Raw genomic sequence first — 15,288 nt, forward strand, 5'->3', positions numbered from 1 at the left:
CCTTCTTAGTGACATCGCTGTGGCCGGTGAACAGCCTCTTTTCTAAGGGGGCGGTTCGTGCGGCATCACAGCGACATCACACGGCAGGCGTCCAATAGAACCGGAGGGGCGGAGAGCAGCCGCATGGAAGTCACGCCCACCTCGTTGCCGGAGGACGCAGGTACGGTGTTCGTCGTTCCTGGGTGTCACATGTAGCGATGTGTGCTGCCTCAGGAACGACGAATAACCTGCGTCCAGAACAAATAACAACATTTGGGAAATGGACGACGGGTCAACAATCAACGATTTGGTGAGTATTTTGCATCGTTAGCAGTCTCTCGTACGTGTCACACGCAACGACGTCGCTAACGAGGCCGGATGTGCATCACGAATTCCGTGACCTCAACGACATCTCATTAGCGATGTCGTTGCATCTAACGGGGCCTTAAGCGTTACATCTTTGTTAATTTGAATCTCCCATTACTAGCACCAGTTCTCTGGAATGTGCTACAGGAAATAATCTGATTGATTGTCACAATGTGACTGCAAGATGAGGGACACGGGGCTCCTATACTGTCCATCACGCTAGGGGACCCTAAGCTATTCCTAACCTCTGGATTACCCCTGAAGATGGAGATGCCGAAGTCCCATGCCTTACTATTCTCCTGACCAAATCTAATCTGTTATCCCCCGCGGAAGGAAGGTAACCTATAGCTTGCATTAATGAAATAGTCCAGCCAGCATATACAGAAGGGGAGCGATAGATACTTTCTCCTCTACAGCATGTGATCAAAGACATTAACAAGCAGCCCAGCAGAGAATAACTCTTGCTAGCCTGCCCAAGCCTGTGTTTCGACGCCTGCATCTCCTTGCACTGCTCACAGACATCAGAGAAGTTAACAAGCAGAGAACAAGGATCTATAATTTCTACAGATTCAGATATTACCATGACAGTTGGCAAAACTTGCAAAAATCTCCTTGTAACATTGATCCACAACATAGACAATTTCAAAGAGATTTTTTTTCAAAGACGAACATTAGGCCTGTTTCACACGTCAGTAAAAAAACAGACGTTCTTTACTGACGTGTAAAAAACGCCTATGCGGTTGTAAATGTGCAATCCGTGATACGTGATCCATACTCCGTGATTGCACATGGACATAACTCACCTGTCACGTTCCTGTTGTTCATGGTGCTTAACTCCTCGGCTCTGCAGCATCCGCTCACCACTCTCTGCAGCTTCTTCCAGGTCGGCTCTGGCTGCATTCATGAATATGCATGAGCCAGCCATGAAGCTGCAGAGAACAGGCTGCACAGAACGTCACTGGATAGGTGAGTTGAAAAAGTTTTTTATTTTATATGTAAATTTTTTTTCTGGTACGTGTTTCATGGACCACATCATAGTGTGGTTCGTGGGAAATCAGTAACGCCAGAAATAAACGGACTTGTGTCCGTGCGGCAATCACGCGTGTACGCTGCACGGAAACACGGTCAGTGAAAAAAAAACCACTGATTTGTGAGCAGACCCATTGATTATAATGGGTCTGCATAGGTCAGTGATTCTGGTACGTATATAAAAAAAAAAAAAAAAAAAAAAAGCACAAACGTACCAGAATTACTGACATCTGAAACAGGTCTCAAATAGTTTAACTTTATAAAAATTAAAATTAATTAATATTTAACGGGGTGTTCTGGGACTATAACGTTGATGGCCTATCCTTACGCTTTGTAACCAAAGCAGGTAGCAGGATCTTGCAGTCTGTGCAGACAAACATTGAGGCTCCAATTCATCAAGACCAGCGATGGACACTGACAAATGACGTCAGGGACTGGAGTGAGATTTCTGGCATAGGGAACGCCGCAGTTTGTTATGAATTAGAAAAGCGGTGGCATCACACTCTTTTTCTGGCCAAGCTCTGCCCATATTGGCAAAGCTGGTTAAAATTTGCGTGAACAAGCTTTTGGTGAAGAAAAAAACAAGCTTTTGGTCACATGACGTGATGTCAAAAAGGTCCTTAAGCAGTCCTATAATTGGCATATAAACACTGGGGCAGCTAGGAAAATGGGGGCCTGTGAGATTGTCGTTTGCTCTCCCTTTCCCCTAATGCCAGTCCTGCATGCCAGCCTGTGTCCTGTTCAGTTTAGACTCCTGCAATTAAGAGACCTTTGGTTACATCATGTCACATGACTTTGAACTCATCAAAGGTCCTTAAACAATCAACCTTAGAATACAACTGATTTGGTCCCTAAGAGACTGGGGTTCCTGAGAAATTGCGCAGTTGGACTCCTCCCAACACTGGCCCTGACTGTAACTAGGGCTTATTTTTGGAGTAGGGCTTATATTTCAAACATTGTCTAAAAATCCCATAAAATCATGCTAGGTCTTGTTTTCGGTGTAGGTCTTATTTTCAGGGAAACAGGGTATTCATGAACCCTCTGCAGGTCTTTAAGGCTAAGTTCACACTTCAGTTGTTTTCAATCCGTCAGGTCCGTCAGCAACGGATCAGTTGTTTTTTAGATGTCAACTGATGCAACTGATGTGTTTTTCACAGGATTCCTTTCACAGGAATCCTGTGAAAAAACGGATCAGTTGCATCAGTTACATCCGCTGTGCGTCCGTTTTTTGACGGATCAGTCATGATCCGTCTGTGTTTGGGACAGCCCAGTGGGCGTGCCAAACATGCTGGGCATGCTCAGTAGAGCATGACGGAATCCTGCGCTGGATTCCGTTGTAAGACGGATTACGACGGAATCCAGCACCATAGACATACATTACAAGCTTGACGGATGGCGACGGATTCCTGTGCGGCGCGTTAATTTTGACGGCCCGAAAAACGTTACATTCTGCGTTGCTCCCCGCTCGGCGGTCAGTCACTAATAGAAGTCTATGGGGAAATACTGGATTCCTGCAAAATATTTTGCAGGATTCCGTAATTCCTCAAGGCTACGGATTGTGACTGATGCAAAACAACTGAAGTGTGAACTTAGCCTAAGTTGCCGTCATAATGTGATAGAGAAGGCACTAGAAACAAACAGCAGAAGAAGCAGAAGCAAAGAAAATACAGCTGAAAAAAATAACACAGCAGAAAGTCTAAAAATGTAAACACAAAATTAGTGCATAAAGTACATGAGTAGATATCTCTTACTGGATAGATCTGGAGGAAACACATCCTGAGGAACATCGGGATCTTCTTGTTTACAGTCCTGTGGGAGAAGAGGACGGGGACATCTCTCTGGTGTTGTCCTCTTACTGGATAGAACTGGAGGAGACACATACAGGGACTGAATTCAGTCCTTACATACAGATAATTATAGGCCGTGTGTATTTAGTCCTGTCTATTACCTGGTGATGTGAGGGGCCGGGGAACCTCCATCATGACGTCCTTGTACAGATCTTTGTGTCCTTCTAAATACTCCCACTCCTCCATGGAGAAATAGACGGTGACGTCCTGACACCTTATAGGAACCTGACACATACAATGATACCGAAGGGTTAGGTCTGGCTCGACCGGATCAGGTGGTGCTAAATAGTGAAAAAACTCAAGATAATGTAGAGACTATAGCACACTTATAGAATAATGGAGAAAGTTCTTAGTGGTTTTTCAATGCTTTTTAATGGTGCTAATACAGAAAAAATTCCAAAGAGTATCAGTCCTAACGTTTCGACCTGTGATAGGTCTTCATCAAAGGATTTTATCTGTGTGTATATATCAAAAATCAACAGTCAGTGTACAAACAATAATGTGTCAATACAAAAAGGCGTGCGGTTCACTCACCACATGCGTTCCACCAACCAGGAAGTGCGCACTTACAGCAGCGGTATAAACTCTATTAGCTTTCCGGTATCCACTTACATCACCACTGCACGTCCTGGATTAGGGTGAGTTACACGAGTTATCTCACTCAGCTGATTTATTTGCTCATATTGGGATTCATTACTTTATCTTTGCCACCAGCAGAGAACCATGGTATTTTCAGCACAGGAGAACCACTCCATTGTACATTGTATGCCATTTTGCTTCATTAATAGAGTGAGTTTCTACTCCACACGCCTGACACCTTTCTACCTACACCATTGCTATAGGAGCTCAGCTTCCTTTAGTATGGGACACATTAATAAGGGCATTCTACATTTAAGGATATAATGCATATAATGTGAGACATGATTCTTAAGTATACAAACTGCTTTCAGACTTGTCACCTTATTTAATGTTGCTACATAGCACTTATGCCAAACCTTATTTGAGACAAGTTCATGATCTAAAATGGAATATTACATATTGACACTATGTCATGTGGGATGGTTATAATGATATATGGTCCTATATACTTACCGTTCACACACCTATATATTCACCTTTACGCCCTCATAGCATGGTATAACATGTTTCATATTTTTAACAGAATATTTTTCCCATGTATTACAGATTTTGTGCATAAAATACAACTGTAATACATTGATATGATATGTGGTGGCCTTTGTCCGTCGTTGCAATTTACCTTTGGTAAGATAAGAAGAATTTTCCTGGTATTTACCAGACCTGAGGGTGAAATATACTATTCACCTAGAGGTGTGTATTCTATAGACACAATCATCAATTCTTCACAACTTCTCCTTTCCCCCATTCCCCCCCCCCCTCTTTTTTCTGAAAAATCTTTTTCCCCCTTCTCTTACAGTATCTAACTATATTTGTATTTCATCAAAGCTATACATATATTCTCTATATGAATCTGTCTATCAGCAACATCCATAGATCTACTGTAGTTACTGACTTGTCATCTTGATCATAAAAATTATTCTATACGAACATTTAAGGTACGCAAACATTTGTCACACATACATGATACACTCACAACCTTGAAAACGTCAAAAAACGAATTTCCGTTAGGTTTCATGATTATAGACGTTTGACTCATAATCGGGCACATTTGTCCGTGTCAATTTACAACTTAAGGTTGTTCCATTAGGTATGTGCTTGATGCCTTTTTCCTTTCTTTCCTTTTCTCCCTTATTATTATATTTTTTTGCTACTATGTTTATTTCATATATGTGTGATCTTGTTTTATATGATATGGTGGAAATATGATTGTTGTACGTATACCCTCTCTCACTTGTAAAGCGCCATGGAATAAATGGCGCTATAATAATAAATAATAATAATATTTAAGATGCTTTAAACTACATACTTGGTGATGTATTGATATGTCATTTCTGTACATATATGACTTGCATGTTTTTGTATTGACACGTTATTGTTTGTACACTTATTGTTGATTTTTGATATATACACACAAATAAAATCTTTTGAGGAAGACCTATCACAGGTCGAAACGTTAGGACTGATACTCTTTGGAACTTCTTCTGTATTGGCACCATTAAAAAGCATTGAAAAACCACTAAGAACTTTCTCCATTTTTCTATAAGTGTGCTATAGTCTCTACATTATCTACATACAATGATACCGTCACCCCCGATCCCTTCATAGCGTTACTGTATAATGTCCCAGCATTCCCAGCAGTGTCACCTCTCCAGTCAGCAGCTCAATCATCTTGTAGGCGAGTTCTAGGATCTTCTGGTCATTGATGTCCTCATGTATCGGGGGGTGAGGTGGAGGCTCCGTGATTGGGCTCAGGGGTCTTCCCCATCCCTCAGACACAGGGGCCTGACAGCGCTCACTAGAGGTCTTCTTCACTACTGTGTAATCCTGGTTATGGAGAGACACAGTAATAAATCTCACTACAGACATTTCCAGAGTCCTCACCTCTCCAGTTCTGTCCATCTGTTATTCCCATAGATAAGAATGGTGTAATGTTACGTCATCAGAATCTCTCACCTCTCCAGTAAGCCGGAAGAGGATCTCTAGGGTGAGGTGTAATATCCTCTCCGCCATCTTGTCCCTGTCCATATCCATCCTTGTTAAGAAATTTTCTGAAACAGAATAAAATCACCGAGAGGATCCGATATTATAAGGACCTGAATGGGAAGGAGATGAGCCCATATAGAAAATTAATGGAGATAAGGGAGGTGAGATATCATTTGGGTAGTAAAAAAATGATCATGAAATGTGCTATGTAAATAGTACAACTATAAAGGTGGTGTCACACATAGCGACGACGACAACGACGTCGCTGCTAAGTCACCATTTTCTGCGACGTAGCAGCGACGTCTCGTCGCTGTCGCTGTGTGTGACATCCAGCAACGACCTGGCCTCTGCTGTGAGGTCGCCGGTCGTTGCTGAATGTCCTGCTTCATTTTTTGGACGTTGCTCTCCCGCTGTGAAGCACACATCGCTGTGTATGACAGAGAGAGAGCGACGAACTGAAGCGAGCAGGGAGCCGGCTTCTGGCAGCCGGCTTCTGGCAGCCTGCGGTAAGCTGTAACCACAGTAAACATCGGGTAACCAAGAAGCCCTTTCCTTGGTTACCCGAAATTTACCTTAGTTACTAGCGTCCGCCGCTCTCACGCTGCCAGTGCCGGCTCCCTGCACACATAGCTGGAGTACACATCGGGTATCTAACCCGATATGTACTCTGGCTAGGAGTGCAGGGAACAGGGAGCCGGCACTGGCAGCGTGAGAGCGGCGGACGCTAGTAACTAAGGTAAATATCGGGTAACCAAGAGAAGTGCTTTCCTTGGTTACCCGATATATACTAGTTCCGCTTCCACGCGTCGCTGCTGGCTGGGGGCTGGTCACTGGTCGCTGGTGAGATCTGCCTGTTTGACAGCTCACCAGCGACCATGTAATGACGCAGCAGCGATCCTGATAAGGTCAGATCGCTGGTCGTGATCGCTGCTGCGTCGCTTTGTGTGACACCACCCTAAAAGTAGCACATTATCTTTATGACAAAAAAAAAAACCAATTCTTCATACGGAAATGTGAGCGGAAAAATAAAAGCGCAATTGCTCCCGGAATAAAAAGTAGGAAAATAAGAAAGTACAAAAACAAATAATTTCCCAGTTTTTTGGTTAACAGGGCATTGGAATTAGGATTCGAGGTATTCTTGTTTCTAACGGAAGAAGAGGGGCCCACACATGGCGTACTGGTCTGTGCACTCGCTGACACACAAAATTTACCACCCATTTCTTGTGTGAATGGAGCAAAATAGTGAAAGTTAACCCAATTACAAAATGTGCCCACGTTACAGTATATTTCCCTCCTAAACTTGAAGAATTAGGTAAATAAAAAGCTTTAGATATTTTAAACTGGTTTCGGACTGTTCATAGACTTTACACGTCTGTGCCATCTGACTCCTACGCTGCAGTGATGTTCTACAATGTCATTACATAGCAATGCATCTATACACAAACATGTAGCAACGGAGAGGAAATCTGTGGTTCTCTACATAAGGCAGAGACGGTTTATTACTGCCTCTGCCTTCTCGGTCACTGTATCCACAGCTCTGCGGTGCAATGCAGCTGGAACAGCTGTCAGGGAACTGACAGCGACACAGATCTCTGTGTGAGAGCCCATCCACCATCAGTACTTGCCAACTGTAATTGTTTGGGATCTGGTAAGTGCGATTTTTGTTTTTTTTGGGGGGATTTGGTTTCTTTTGATGGTGTCTGCTTTCTTTCATACGAGTCCTGCCGTATTCTTTAACTTTTTTAGCTGTTTGGACACTTTTCTATGGAATCGCAAGTATGGCTTATTTTTGGAGCAGGGTCCTGTGGTGAGCCCAGCGCTGGATCCCCTGCAGTTCGCCTACCAGCCTGGCATCGGGGTGGAGAACGCTGTCATCTACCTGCAGCACCGATGTCTCTCTCACCTAGAGCAAGCAGGAAACACTGTGAGGGTCATGTTCTTTGATTTCTCCAGTGCTTTCAACACTATCCGGCCTGCTCTGCTGAGAGGGAAGCTGGAGGGAGCCGGAGTGGACAAGCAGCTGACAGCATGGACGATCGACTACCTCACCAACAGACCACAGCATGTGAGGCTTCACGACTGTGTGTCTTATGTGGTCGTCTGCAGCACAGGGCACGGTCCTCTCACTCTTTCTGTTCAGTTTGTACATGTCAGACTTCAGGTATAACTCGGACCACTGCCACTTTCAGAAGTTCTCGGATGATACGGCCATCATTGGATGCGTATCAGACGGGAATGACTAGGAATACAGGGGTGTCATCTGTGACTTTGTTGGCTGGTGTGAGACCAACGCTCTTCAAGTAAATGCCAGCAAGATGAAGGAGATGGTCATAGACCTTAAGAGGAAGTCACCCCCTACAGCAGCGGTGAACATCCAGGGAAAAGTTGTTGAGACAGTGGACTCTTAAAAGTACCTGAGTGTTCACCTCAACAATAAGATGGACTGGACTACGAACACAGACGACCTGTATAAGAAGGGCCAGAGTCGACTCCACCTACTGAGGAGGCTGAGGTCCATTGGTGTCTGCAGAACTCCGTTAAAGACATTCTACGACACGGTGGTAGCATCTGCCCTTTATGGAGTGGTCTGCTGGGGGGCTGGATGTACTGAAAGGGACAGGAACAGGATTGACAAATTGATACGGAGGTCAAGCTCTGTGCTGGGATGTCCTCTGGAGCCTGTGGTTGTGGTGGGTGAGAGGAGGATGTTAGCAAAGCTGACAGCCATCATGAAAAACCCCCTCCACCCTCTGCATGAAACCGTGGGGGGCCTGAGCAGCTCCTTCAGTCAGAGACTAAGGGGTGCTTCACACACAGCGAGATCGCTGCTGAGTCACGGTTTTTGTGACGAAGCAGTGACCTCATTAGCAATCTCGTTGTTTGTGACACTGAGCAGCGACCTGGCCCCTGCTGTGAGATCGCTGCTCGTTACACACAGCCCTAGTTCGTTTTTTTATTGTTGCTCTCCCGCTGATAAGCACACATCACTGTGTGTGACAGCGATAGAGCAACAATCCTGAATGTGCAGGGAGCAGGAACCGGCGTCTGACAGACTGCGGTAAGCTGTAACCAAGGTAAACATCGGGTAACCAAGGTGGTTACCCGATATTTACCTTCGTTACCAGCCTCCGCCGCTGTCATGCTGCCAGCGCCGGCTCCCAGCTCTCTGCACATGTGGCTGCAGTACACATCGGGTAATTAACACGATGTGTACTGTAGCTAGGAGAGCAGGGAGCCAGCGCTAAGCAGTGTGCGCGGCTCCCTGCTCTCTGCACATGTAGCTGCAGTACACATCTGATAATTAACCCGATGTGTACTGTAGCTCGGAGAGCTGGGAGCCAGCGCTCAGTGTGCGCGGCTCCCTGCTCTCTGCACATGTTGCCGCACAGCGACGCGTGTCGTTATGATCGCTGCTTCGGCTGGTGTGTTTGACAGCTAAGCAGCGATCATAACAGTGACTTAAAAGGTCGCTGTTACGTCACAGAAAATGGTGACGTAACAGCGACGTCGCTGTCGCTTAGTGTGAACCCAGCTTTAAACATCCTCGCTGCAGGACGGAGGGCTTCCGTAGGTCCTTCATTCCAACTGCAGTTAGACTGTATAAACACATCATGATGTTATCATTCAGATAATTCACCTACACTGCCATCACTAATATGCACCTTCATATACATATATTTATTTGCTGTATTAGGTATATGTACAGTACAGACCAAAAGTTTGGACACACCTTTTCATCTCTAGAACAACTGTTAAGAGGAGTCTTTCTGCAGCAGGCCTTCATGGTAAAATAGCTGCTAGGAAACCACTGCTAAGCACAGACAACAAGCAGAAGAGACTTGTTTGGGCTAAAGGACACAAGGAATGGACATTAGACCAGTGGAAATCTGTGCTTTGGTCTGATGAGTCCAAATTTGAGATCTTTGGATCCAACCACCGTGTCTTTGTAGAAAAGGTGAACGGATGGACTCTACATGGCTGGTTCCCACCATGAAGCATGGAGGAGGAGGTGTGATGGTGTGGGGGTGCTTTGCTGGTGACACTGTTGGGGATTTATTTAAAATTGAAGGCATACTGAACCAGCATGACTACCACAGCATCTTGCAGCGGCATGCTATTCCATCCGGTTTGCACTTAGTTGGACCATCATTTTTTTTTCAACAGGACAATGACCCCAAACACACCTCCAGGCTGTGTAAGGGCTATTTGACTAAGAAGGAGAGTGATGGGGTGCTACGCCAGATGACCTGGTCTCCACAGTCACCAGACCTGAACCCAATCGAGATGGTTTGGGGTGAGCTGGACCGACCGCAGAGTGAAGGCAAAAGGGCCAACAAGTGCTAAGCATCTCTGGCAACTCCTTCAAGACTCTTGGAAAACCATTTCCAGTGACTTCCTCTTGAAGCTCATCAAGAGAATGCCAAGAGTGTGCAAAGTAGTAATCAAAGCAAAAGGTGGCTATTTTGAAGAACCTAGAATATAAGACATTTTCAGTTGTTGCACACTTTAAGTATTTCATTCCACATGTGTTAATTCATAGTTTTGATGCCTTCAATGTGACTCTACAATTTTTAGAGTCATGAAAATAAAGAAAACTCTCTGAATGAGGTGTGTCCAAACTTTTGGTCTGTACTGTACATTGTTATATATCACATGTGTATAGTGTTTTTAATCTTTCTTTCTTTATTCTTGTTGAGAATAAAGAATTGAGTATCCAAAAATACTTAATTCAGCCATTTCATAGACTCAGTTATATAGTTCAGTAGATGTGAACTAACACATATTTGTGAATGCTTTTGTTTCTTACTAACATGTATATATGTATATTGCATATTCAGTGTATTTTCCTTAGACACAGTATATACCAGCACATGTAATTGTAAAGATGGCTGCTATTTCCTGTCCTGCACCCAAGACAGATGGACAAAGGAAATTCCTGGAGTCTGTACTGACCAATCCAAGGAGGATGTGTAGATCTCTCTATGTCATGAGGCCCTGCCCTGCGATACTTGATTGGACTAAAACTTTTGTTTACACCCCCTTACTGCTCGGTCTAGAGTTTCTTTCAAACAATAAAAAACACACTTGGTTAAGAGCCAATCATGGAGATAGAGATTAAATAACTAGACAGCAAGTCAGTTACATCTAAGTGCACTCATGACATTTTAATTAGAAAGAGCAGCCGGATCCGAGAGATCCTTTGAGTCTCATCATCATCGTCATTCTGACCTTGACATTCTATCCCACCCTCTCCTGTATTGAGCTGCAGTAATGTGCAAATTTCCCCACTGTAGGATCAATAAAGTTTATCTTATCTTATTTTATATATTAAGTATAGTCAAAAAAGCTCCAAAAATCCTACTGGGGCTTATTTTCACGGTTTCCAGGAAACAGAATAGAAAGCTGTCGGTGCCTTCTCCCCCATACACAGAGGATATGGTCATTCTGACCTTGACAGTTGGCGCGCCAAGTGTGGGGCCACCGAGAAGAGTGAGTCAGAGCTTCCACTTTCCGGACGTCTGGGGCTACTCCACAAGTATCCAGGTGTTGCTCGATATCGAGGATTTGATCGCCCTCCGTTTCACGGTAAGAACATCATATACATTGTGTGTGCTGTTTTACCTGTGGATCGAGAGACACCTGGCGAAAGTGGGTGGTCACTAGTCCGGAGAATGGTAGTGCACCGGAGACCTAACGGTGTGACTGTCGCTCGCCGGTGACCGAGAGAAAAAACCCAGACCCTATAGGTGCTGGCTTTTAGGTCTTTTGTATAGGATCCGGCTGTCTGTATTTCTCGCTGTAAGTAAGGTAGAAATGGGGGGCTTTTTGAGTAGCTGTTTATTTGTATATAGGTGTATGGTTAATCAAGCTTGTGATTTCTCTGTTTGGTTCTCGGAGAGTTAATTGTCTGTTATTGTTCACGGAGGGAGAGGAAACGGAGGCTAGGGATGCAGCTGCTGTCTTTGTTCTGTGAAAAAGAAGGGGGGTCAGTCCCTCACTGGCTGCTTACACGGGACAGAGAGCGGGAGTTGTATTACGCGCTGTGCCTGCAGTCTCTTACACAAAGAAAGCAGGGGGGGAAGTTATCAATCACCCACTGCCTGCAGTTTTTTTCTTCTTCACTGAGAGCGAAGAGGCAGACTGCGGGGGTCTGGTAGAGCCCAGGGACATCCATGACAGTCTTTCTATTGAGAACAAAGAATGCGAGAGGGGGGAGCAGAAGCCCACAGAAGCAGCTACATCCTTACATTCTTACACTCAGAGGAAGCAAAAAGGTGGGGGCCATATGTCCACCAGCTGCTTGAGACAGAGCGGAGATCAAATTGCACAGCTACGTCTCTGCTGTCTTTTAGCTGAGAAGCAAGGGGGGGTTCAAGGAGTGAACAGGCAGAGACAAGACAGTGCAGCTCTTTGGAGTGAGGAGAAAGGAGGGGTCAGTGGGCTAACATACAGGAGATGGCTGCAGCCTTTGTATAGTAAAGCAAATAGAGTTGTAATGATTTGAAAGAAAGACAAGTGTTATTTTGGTTTGGATTAGAGAGAAATTAACTGGTTTATGCGTTTTTCAGCAGTTTGTAATCGTTGGTTTGTTTTTGGAACAGAGAGATAAGGGAATTGGCGTGTCCCCCAGTGTTTTTTTTATAACACATCGATTCTGTGTTAATAGCCGGAAATAGGAACACGTGGAGAACGGTATTAGTATCCATGTGTTGGACGCTGAAAAAGTGCGTCCTCTTACACGGGAAAGAGGGGGAGGGATTCCGGTGGTGGAGAAAAGTGTTTTGAACCAGCGTATTCCCCTGAGTATTAACTCATGCACTGCTATGTGAGAAGCAGGAAAAATAGGAACGTACGAGGAACGGTATTGTATTCGTACGTTGGACGTCGAAGTGTGTCCTTATTGCATAGTAGGGAAGTGGGAAGAGGGTTCAGTTGGATGTGGCCAATCCAACTAGAGCACTGTATACTCTGTTCAAGAAGAGATTGTTTTTAGTAGGAGCTGAGAACGCTGTCGCCCTAGTTACAAAAAAACGGAAAAAAATATAAAAGATTGCAAAAAGTTGTGTAAAATCGTTGGACTACCACTAGATGGCAGGCTGCAATCCATGTATTGAAGTTCAGATTAATCTCCAGTGAGAGTATACTGGAGGACAAAGACCCTATTCACTGTGTGTTGCTGTTTGTAGAATCACTAAATGTCTTTCTCTAGCTGTGCCTCATTGTTCTTCTCTAGAAGTCATTATATCTGGTGCTAATCCAATCTCTCCTTTGTATGCTGGAATGCAAATTTACAGGCACTAAAAGTATCCCTGGTTTACTACGTAGTTCCAGCCACTCCCAGTACACCCAGGGAGTCACAACATGGATGCTACACCCGGAAGTCAGGTGCCTGGAACTTCCTGTGGCAGCCGTCTTGCTACACCCACTGATGGCAGTACACCTCATAAGCCACACCCCTCGCAATGGCTCTTTGTCTAAGACTCTCCACCCATCCCCGGTGGGAGGTGTTCTCTGGTATAAATGACTAACACATTTGAATAAGTATAAATTGTATATTTGTTTACTCAGCTATCCAATACATGAAAGTCAAAGATAAGCAAGTGAAATCTTTACTGAATTGATGAATAGTCAGAGATAAGAATGGAATGTGTCTTTCCCCAATAGTGACGTAAGTTTGGTTTAACCCTTAGAGTTCAGGATTTCCCATTTTTAGTTTACTGCTTATACCGGAATAGGGAATATTAAATTTCATGGGATGTGCAATTTAATTTCTGTGTTGTTTTGTATTTTAATGGCGATTTATTTGAACAATATATTTTTATTTTGTGACTCTATCACCTTTTCTGTTTTTACGATTATTTCTAAACAATTTATATATTTTTGCAGGTTAGTCGCCTAGTCACAGCTGTCATTTCATCATGTCTCAGTTGTTTCTACTATGAAAGGTTTTTCTTTTCTTTATGGATACAGTGTTTATTGTAAGGTTTTAAAATTTCCTAGTAATGTATATTGTTGTGAGATATACGTTATTTTCAGTGTTTGTTCATTTTAGGTTTTAGTATGTAGCTAATTTATTACCTGCTGTTTTATTTTTTTCTTTTAGGGCATACCAGTATAAAAACGCTGAATTTTGCCATATTGGTAAATAAACAATTAAACAAGGGGGGAATAAGGTATTAATTATATTCTCCAGTTTCTTGGAGGGCGCAGCAGGCATATTAGATAGGTTTTGAAGCTGACCTTTTTCCCATAGGTTATGTTTATTAGATTACTATGAGGTATATCTGTTAACTGAAATAGGAAAGTCTTGTTTTATGTTTATTTGTTTATTTGTTTGTTTATTTATTTAGTATTCTCAGTCATGTGAAGTATAGATGACCACTAACTGTATTATTTATGATCAGAGATAAAGTTATAAGAATGATCTAATGTATATTTTTTAGTTTTTGTTTTTATAGATGAAACCAGATGGTGGTCGATTCTGCACTGGATATGCTGCTGTTTACACCACATGAGGTAGTCTAAATTCGACCACTCCCTCCAATCCTATTGATACAGGAGACAGTGATGCATTAATGCCTCTCTTGATGGGTAGAACAGGAGTGGGTAAGAGTCTTTAGAGGTGTATGTAGGTTGTAGATTTTTTCCTGTTGTCAAATGAATTAGGTATGCCGAAAAGAAAGTCTAGATCTGAGCTGATGGATTCGGATGGAGATCCTCGCACAGGTGCAGCTGACCAAGAAGCAGTGAACGGGCCTAGAGTTGAGAGTCTTTCACCAATACCGACCATGCCTTGGTGACACCGGTCACGTCAGTGACTTCTGTCACTCCTTGTGTTCTTAAATCCCTACAGGAACAAGCGATACAACAAGGAATGGAGTGTGACATGAAGGGAGCCAGCTGACTGATGAAGGTCTGTGGACAAAGGGTGGTAAGCTTTCTCTGCCATGAGAGCTCTTCTTAATGATGGCCCAGGTAACATCTGTGAAAGACAATTGTCAGTGTGTGCTTTGGTGACACCGGGTTCAGTACCCAGATGGGCAGATTCACCCAGTCTTGTGAGACAAGTGCCTAGAACGAAGTGAGAAAAAACTGTAAAGAGTCCGTAGAAACACCCTGCACCTACTCTACCCATTCTTAGAGACTGCAAACTGATTATAGATGTATATCATGAGCACGTTGTATGCAAGTCTGTGCGTGTTGTGTAAATTTCTCTCCAGGTTTGGTCAGAGGCATTCCAGTGCAGAAAACGATATTATTGTTGAGAAGCACATGAAGGTGGTATGTAAAAAAAAAAATGTGTTTACAAAAAGTGTATATTTTATAGAAAAGTGGAAACTAGTAAATCATGTATAAATGTATATGTTTTGTTTTCTTTTCGTAATAAACAGGTTTTTATGTAAGATGTTTTTGGTTTAGCACAGACATGTATATTTTTATATAA

This window comes from Anomaloglossus baeobatrachus, unplaced genomic scaffold (assembly GCF_048569485.1).
Source record: "Anomaloglossus baeobatrachus isolate aAnoBae1 unplaced genomic scaffold, aAnoBae1.hap1 Scaffold_2378, whole genome shotgun sequence".
Classification (NCBI taxonomy): domain Eukaryota; kingdom Metazoa; phylum Chordata; class Amphibia; order Anura; family Aromobatidae; genus Anomaloglossus; species Anomaloglossus baeobatrachus.